Source organism: Coregonus clupeaformis, chromosome 2 (genome assembly GCF_020615455.1).
Source record: "Coregonus clupeaformis isolate EN_2021a chromosome 2, ASM2061545v1, whole genome shotgun sequence".
Taxonomy (NCBI): Eukaryota; Metazoa; Chordata; class Actinopteri; order Salmoniformes; family Salmonidae; genus Coregonus; species Coregonus clupeaformis.
In genome coordinates this window covers 26,477,447-26,485,929 of record NC_059193.1, presented here as the reverse complement: position 1 = coordinate 26,485,929, position 8,483 = coordinate 26,477,447, and the positions used below count along the sequence as shown (strand labels likewise).

The window sequence follows — 8,483 nt, the reverse complement described above, 5'->3', positions numbered from 1 at the left end:
TAGGCAAAATTGTGAGTGAGCCCACTCCCTTGGCTGAGAAGCAACCCCACACATGAATGGTCTCAGGATGCTTTACTGCTGGCATGACACAGGACTGATGGTAGTGCTCACCTTGTCTTCTCCGGACAAGGTGTTTTCCAGATGGCCCAAACAATCGGAAAGGGGATTCATCAGAGAAAATGACTCTACCCCAGTCCTCAGCAGTCCAATCCCTGTACCTTTTGCAGAATATCAGTCTGTCCCTGATGTTTTTCCTGAAGAGAAGTGGCTTCCTCGCTGCCCTTATTGACACCAGGCCATCCTCCAAAAGTCTTCGCCTCACTGTGCGTGCAGATGCACGCACACCTGCCTGCTGCCATTCCTGAACAAGCTCTGCACTGGTGGTACCCCGATCCCGCAGCTGAATCAACTTTAGGAGACGGTCCTGGTGCTTGCTGGACTTTCTTGGGCACCCTGACGCCTTCTTCACAACAATTGAACCTCTCTCCTTAAAGTTCTTGATTATCCGATAAATGGTTGATTTAGGTGCAATCTTACTAGCAGCAATATCCTTGCCTGTGAAGCCCTTTTTGTGCAAAGCAATGATGACGGCATGTGTTTCTCCAGACTCGTCCTCATCAACACTCTCACCTGTGTTAACGAGACAATCACTGACATAATGGCAGCTGGTCCTTTTGTGGCAGGGCTGAAATGCAGTGGAATTTTTTTGGGGGGATTAAGTTCATTTTCATGGCAAAGAGGGACTTTGCAATTAATTGCAATTCATTTGATCACTCTTCATGACATTCTGGAGTATATGCAAATTGCCATCATCAACACTGAGGCAGCAAACTTTGTGGAGCCCAATACTTGTGTCATTCTCAAAACGTTTAACCACGACTGTACACAAAAGCCAGTTCCTGGATATGTTCTTCCTGTTATGCGAAACATAAAAATAAATACCCCACAGAGTGAAAAATAGTTGTCAGTCACATTTGACGTTGTATTTGCCACATTGATGCCTACTACTGGGACTCACTGTTTATAAATATTTTATTTTACATTAGTAGTGTTGTGGTTAAAAAGGTTGGCTTGGGAAAATTATGCATTTTTGTCATGAATAGATAGACTGTGATTTGGCAGCAGTGCAAATTATTTCCTGCCCATGTCAGCTCATCTTTAACAAAACCACACAGACACATAATCATAGCCCCTTGTACTGTAAATGGTTCCATAGACGTCAAGGCCATCTAGTGGCCATTGTGATGATGTATCAACTTGTAAAGATGTTACAATGTTACAAGGCAGCAATAATATTGTAAAGTAAAATTAAACAGAGCTACATTTGCCTCATACTGCATGTGTATCCTGTTTGATTCCCATGAAACATTATTGTGATAAGTTACTGTCATTTCAGGGGGATATATTTTGTAACATAAACTGAGACCAGCTGCACATTTATCTGAGAAAGTGAATACTGTACTTTGCATTTATATGGTTGACAAATTGTATGGTCATTATATTATTGTTGCTTGTTGTTATATTAGTGTAAAAAAACAAAAACATCTCTAATCTACTCACTATGAACATCACAAGACATCATAGGTCAAATTGAACTCAATTGAAGGTGGGGCGATCCCGGTAATACCAGTAATCTGGATTGCTTTCTTCCATTGTTAACTGGTGGACACAGTGGTGTCACACCATATGCCCACAAGCCTTGTAAACAAACAAGCAAACCCACTGGGCACACACTGGTTGAATCAACGTTGTTTCAACGTCATTCAATGAAATTACATTGAACCAACGTGGAATAGACGTTGAATTGATGTCTGTGCCCATTGGGAACCTACAGTACAGCATGATGTCATTATGCACTGTGTGTCTTCACTATTGTTTCCCATTTTAGACACTCGAAGGTAGGGTGTCTATCACTACTGGATGTCCTGCTGTCGTGACGGGACTTTCAGTAATATGATAACTGTTATTTATCGAATCAACTAACTATGTTTAATTGTTACTTGATTAAATTAATCATGTAACAATTAACTCATTAGGATTTGGGGCACCATGGAAGAAGTTGTTTATAGAGTTACCAGCACCCGAATTAAACTCTAAAAGGTATTTACCTATCAATATGTATAAATCAGTCAATGTATTAATCATTACCTCTTATCAGTCTCATTCTGAACGGTCGTATACTTCTTGGATCTGCACGAACCCCAGCTTTACTTACGATTCAGTACTACCCAAATTGGTTTAATTATTTATTTACTAGCTAACTAAATAATAACACAGAATAACATACACACTTAAGGTAGTGGGTTCGATCCCCGGGACCACCCATACACAAAAATGTATGCACGCATGACTGTAAGTCGCTTTGGATAAAAGCGTCTGCTAATTGGCATATTATATTATAAAACATGAGAACAAGTCCCTAGCGGACTAACAACAGCATGACTGCTTGGCTATCAAAAGAGGGAGGGGTAGATAAGAGAGAGGGAGGGGGAGAGAGAGAGAGACAATGAGAGAGTCAAACTTATCGTTGATACATTTGGAAACTACCCTCAAAGTAGTCATAATACTTTGCTCACGAACCACTGCCCGTTTGGGGTAAGAAGAGTCCCATCCTGCCTCATTTATGACAGTGTTAACGTGTCAAAATTGTATTGCAGTCAGTGACTTGTCTTATTGCAGTCAGTGATGTTTCTTATTGCATTTTTATGGTCTAATTGTCTGAACTCAAAATTGCATTTTATTGTTACATTGGAATTTGTATAGAGAAAGGCAATCTTTGTTATTTTTTATTACAAAAAATGATTCACCTGAAACAGGAAAACTTAGCAAAAATAATATGGATATTGAAAAGATATACTGTAGGTTGAAGTCTGCTTCTAGTTCAACCAAGCTTGAGGCAAGAAAGAGGGTCAGCATGTTCATGCTCTGACTGACTCAGTCTGGGTTTATGCAGCTTAATGGAGACGGAGCAGATGCAGAAAGCTGAGACCTGCTGGATTTATTTAGCACACCTCAGACAGACAGACGCTCACACGCTTGCTGTCTGTGTAGAACCAGACTGTGGCAGACTACACACAGGTCTAAAGATGTCAGACAGCTGGTAGGCTACTGTGTTTGAATGCATGCCAGGTCAGTCACATAGTTCCATGATATGTAGTTAAGAGTCCATATGCAGTTATACTGTGTATTGTAAAACAAACCCCATGGTGGAGACCATATGGACTTACGGACATTTTATGGGTATAGCAAAAGGGATATACAGTATACAGCCAATTCACAGACCCAATGAATAGTGCTACCCCAAAGGGATAGGAATGCACTGTAAGTACAACCCATGTTCCTTAGTAACCAGGTACCAAAGCCCAGGTTATATAAATACACAGATAACACTAACACTAAAGAGTAAAGAAATTATCAACTTTTTTCATCTGATTCTGGGTAGGTTTAGATGTACTGTAGTTAGACAAACTGGGTGCGAAAATGTTGGTTGGTTAAGTAGGCTGTGGTGGCCATATGTAAGTCTTACTTTTTTAAAGGATATGTATTTTATTGGATTTTCTCACACAAAAAAGTCACACATTCTTATAACAGGATTACAGCAGTAGTTGGACAGTCATAACAATCTCTTAAACAATGTCAAGTTGTTATACAGCTGTACATTGGTGTTGATATTAAAACATGTTCTATATCCAACCTGATGATAATAAGATGTGTTTCCACAGGCAGCCCAACTCCAATCAGTCTGTTGACCTTTACGACCCATGATCTAAATAGCTCTGGAGTATTCTGGAGTTTATTGACCCGGGTCACCTGACAGTGACCACTGCTGACTTGTCAACGTTCCTTATATAAGTCTGTGGTTTGCACGTCGGCCCTGTGTCACAATGAGCTCTTCTTTCAGGTGGGAACTGAGGAGAAGATGGTGGCCGCTGTGCTCGCCTTGCTCTGTTTCACCACAACTGATGACCGACTGCTGCAGCTGTGTCTCCAAGACCCAGCAACCCATCAGGCAAGAACGACTATCTCTCAAATGGATTAACTCAGTCTGCAATCACTTGCGATTGCAAATAGATAATACTGTCACTTAAATTGCTTCAGGACTATATCTCATATTTTCACACAGGAAAGTCAATGCACTGGTGGTCAGTCTTGACAAAGCAGGAAAAACATCCACTGTCAGTGAATTAAATACAGACCAATACAAACATGACACCGTAATCTGGGTTGGCTGACGTAAATTGTCCTGTCTCTGTCTGCAGTGCCCCCGGTGGATGTGGGTTCCGACTCATGGGTGTGTCCGGACGGAGCTGAGAGTGGAGAACTTCCTGGTCACCCTGCTGGACATTGGTTGGGCCCCGGAGGTGCGGGGATCCTGGAGGGATCTCTATGGGGAGGTCCATGGGTTCATCTTTGTGGTGGACTTCAGTGACCGGCAGAGGATTAAAGAGTTCAAGGAGCTTCTGACGGACCTGCTGAAGCAGCCTAGAGTGGCGGGAAAACCACTACTGGTGGAAGGACTACTACTTATATCAAGTTTGAATTATGTGAATAGAATACTTGATCAATGCCAAAATAAAAAGCGAAGTTACAGCTGATTTTATGACTATGTTATACAATGTTCTATGAGGTGTACAGAAACCCATGAGTTGACAGATGATCTATATTACCTATACCCATTAAAACCTTAGTGTTGCCATTTACAGTGGGCAAGGAAGGACCGTAGCGAAACTGATTAATGCTTTCAAAACAACGTTATGCTCTGTTGTTGTGTTTTAGGCTGGCCACCAAGCAGGACAAGATGAACACCCTGCTGGGGAGTGAGATAATCGAGATCCTGTCTCTGGAGAGACTGGTGAACCAGAGCCACTGTCTGTGCCACATTGTGAGTCTAGTCCTCATACACACCACTCTCCACACAACTAGACAGACAGACAGACAGCCAATCAGCTAGAAAGCCATCCTGCCAGCCAATCAGAGATACAGATTATGTTAATTATGTACAAGAGACCGATAGATACAAAGACAGACACAAATCCATGTGGGCTACATAGATTTGATTATGTTGTGCTTTTTTGCTCAAGGAGCCTTGCTCAGCCTTCATAGACCGGTGGAGGTGGACAGACAGGATGACACTGCGGGTCTTTGCTGGCCACTGCGTGCCGTCAATCTGGATTACCCAGAATTCTGTTCTCGCATAATCAGGAAAATCAGGGACAGGAGACCTCTGGCACCAGATGAGAGGAACAACCATGGGAAGATGGAGAGGCCGCAGCAAGCCCAAAGAGGAAAGGTAAGAGAGAGACTATAACTCTGTGCCTTCAGTTAGACTCCCAGAAAATCATCTGTCTTGGTCAATGTGTTGAGATTGCAGTGACAGAATATGTATCCATTAACTATTTCTATTTCAAAGACATTGCTTAGCTATGTTAGCTAAAGCATTATGGCATTGACCCTTTTTTCATGTGAAATTTTGTCTCTGTGTAGATTACATGGCAGCAAAAATGACCATTGTAAAGTACAACGCCTTCAAGAAAAGGACCAAAGGCCCAAGACCCCTTCACTACAACCCATTCGAAAGATCTTGAAAAAGGGAAAGACATTGACAGTTTTAATATAGTTGCAGATCCATTTGATCTTGATAAGATTCCTATAGTTTCAGTACAGTAAAGGTGTTAAGTGTGAACTGATGAGCATTTTATATTGTAGAAGAGCAGGTCAAGATTAAAGACAGAAGAGGAAAGTGAAGGAGGAGAGAATGTGGAGGGAGGGGGAGGGGCAGGGAGGTAGCACAGAGGCGGACCAGGAACACACTGTGCAGAAAGAGAAGGCCAGCAGTCCCCTAATACCTCTGAAACGAGGGAAGCTGAAACGCAAAGCCAAAGTGAAGGAAGAGACCCTAGACCTCCCAGAATCAGTTGAAAACTAAGACAAAGACAAATCAAGGTAACTATGATCCTCAAACAATAGAACTCACTCTGCCTCCAGTGTCTTGGAGTATGTTATAAAGGCTTTATTAAGGTTATAGCATGTTATTAGTACTTCTGAATATCGAAATGTGTATCTGTTGAAAACTTTAACATGTTCTCATCTGTAGATAAAGGGGACAAGAAGAAGAAGAAAGAAACAGAAGTGAAAAAGGAGAACAGAATTATAGTAACTTGACAAGGAATGCCCACACGCATTTCAATATTACTTTCCTTTACTTTCAACCCAATAAATAAAAGGTGTACAGCCATGTACAAATGGTACAAAATCAGCAAAACGATACAGCCCACTCAACCTGTGGTAGAGTCACATTGTACAGATCCGACTCTGGGGGATGACATCATCAAAGGAGAAAGGTCACGGTCAATGCCAATAATAACCCTACACACATTAATAGTAATCATACTATAGTGCAAGTAAGTACAACACATATTCAATGTAATTATTTATATAGCGTCCACACTATAACAAGAATAAACACTAAGGAGATTCCAGGGGCATACTCTTAGCCAGTTGACCTCTCCGCGAACTTTGGTGAGCCCCCAGTCACTCCTTCTTAACTTGCACTGAAATGCAAAGCCAAAATTAGACACTGTCTGAGGATCAAAGCCTGTTTTTAAACAAGATATATGATTTCCCTGTTTCCTGATAGATCTTTACCGAAAAGCCATTTTGGCTCTGAAAGAGCATCAGGATCAGAGCTAGTGAGAGTAGAGGGTTGAGAGAGCGAGAGATAGAGTCCTGGGTCCAGTGTGTGACTACGCATTCTGCTATCCTGGCAAGGGCAGCACTCCAGTGATTATGAACACGCGTAGACACCTTAGTGACTCCCCCTCAGCCTCTTCCCATCCACCCATCAAGACAGCTACCTGACAGACTGACTGACAGAGGGAGGCCTGCCTTGCCTGCAACCCCTCCACAACCTCGTTCTATTACCTCACATCTTAAACTTATGGATTACAACTGGAGTTACCATCGGCTTTTGAAGGACAATTAAAAAATACCTGACAGCAAGTTTTTCTTAGTAGCCACTGTGTAGGAATTACAAAGCCAATACACCCCTAAGAAATGTGTGTTTATTTTATGTTACCAAAATATGTTATATGAAAGTGTCAATATTTATTTATTAGTGATTATTTAATTATCTGCAGTAAAAGTAAACAATTGTTCACAAACATGATCAATGTACGTACTCGGCCAAACTATTTGAAATCCTCCTTGTAAATATAAATAGAGTTTATCTGTTTATATTGTAATTTTGATGGAAAGGGAGACATGTTTTTATAAAGTTTCTAGACTTTTTTATAGGACTGTTGAAAACATTTCCCACAGAAAATAAAGTAAGCTAAAGGAAAATAGCATTATGAGAGATTACAACACCAGGTCAATTTGAGGAAATAACAAGTACAGAATTGAACTGTATAATAAACATGCTTCCTTCACAATTGACCATTTGCCTTAAAGTGTTCTCCTTGAAGATGATAATGCTTGAAAAAAAAAATAATGCTTTATTGCTTGACCCAGATTGCCCCCTGCAGTCCAAACAGTATTAGGACAAGCTGCAAACTATTAGTCAGCCAAACAGGTACAGTGCCTTGCAAAAGTATTAAGCCCCCTTGGCGTTTTTCCTATTTTGTTGCATTACAACCTGTAATTTAAATGGATTTTTATTTGGATTTCATGTAATGGACATACACAAAATAGTCAAAATTGTTGAAGTGAAATGAAAAAAAGTACTTATTTAAAAAAATTCAAAAAAATAAATAACGGAAAAGTGGTGCGTGCATATGTATTCACCCCCTTTGCTATGAAGTCCCTAAATAAGATCTGGTGCAACCAATTGCCTTCAGAAGTCACATAATTAGTTAAATAAAGTCCACCTGTGTGCAATCTAAGTGTCACATGATCTCAGTATATATACACCTGTTCTGAAAGGCCCCAGAGTCTGCAACACCACTAAGCAAGGGGCACCACCAAGCAAGCGGCACCATGAAGACCAAGGAGCTCTCCAAACAGGTCAGGGACAAAGTTGTGGAGAAGTACAGAACAGGGTTGGGTTATAAAAAATATCTGAAACTTTGAACATCCCACAGAGCACCATTAAATCCATTATTAAAAAATGGAAAGAATATGGCACCACAACAAACCTGCTAAGAGAGAGCTGCCCACCAAAACTCACAGACCAGGCAAGGAGGGCATTAATCAGAGAGGCAACAAAGAGACCAAAGATAACCCTGAAGGAGCTGCAAAGCTCCACAGTGGAGATTGGAGTATCTGTCCATAGGACCACTAAGCCGTATGCTCCACAGAGCTGGGCTTTACGGAAGAGTGGCCAGAAAAAGCCATTGCTTAAAGAAAAAAATAAGCAAACACGTTTGGTGTTCGCCAAAAGGCATGTGGAAGACTCCCCAAACATATGGAAGAAGGTACTCCGGTCAGATGAGACTAAAATTGAGCTTTTTGTCCATCAAGGAAAATGCTATATCTGGCGCAAACCC

At 41.2% G+C, this 8,483-nt stretch overlaps 1 long non-coding RNA gene across 1 annotated transcript; it reads left to right on the top strand.

Annotated features, from left to right (window-relative positions):
* The first annotated feature begins 4,792 nt into the window (after positions 1–4,792).
* Positions 4,793–7,373, top strand: LOC121536634. Its single transcript, XR_005994891.1, has 4 exons — positions 4,793–4,882; positions 5,082–5,290; positions 5,485–5,943; positions 6,095–7,373. It is a non-coding gene; the product is annotated as an uncharacterized LOC121536634 (long non-coding RNA).
* The last annotated feature ends 1,110 nt before the right edge of the window (positions 7,374–8,483 follow it).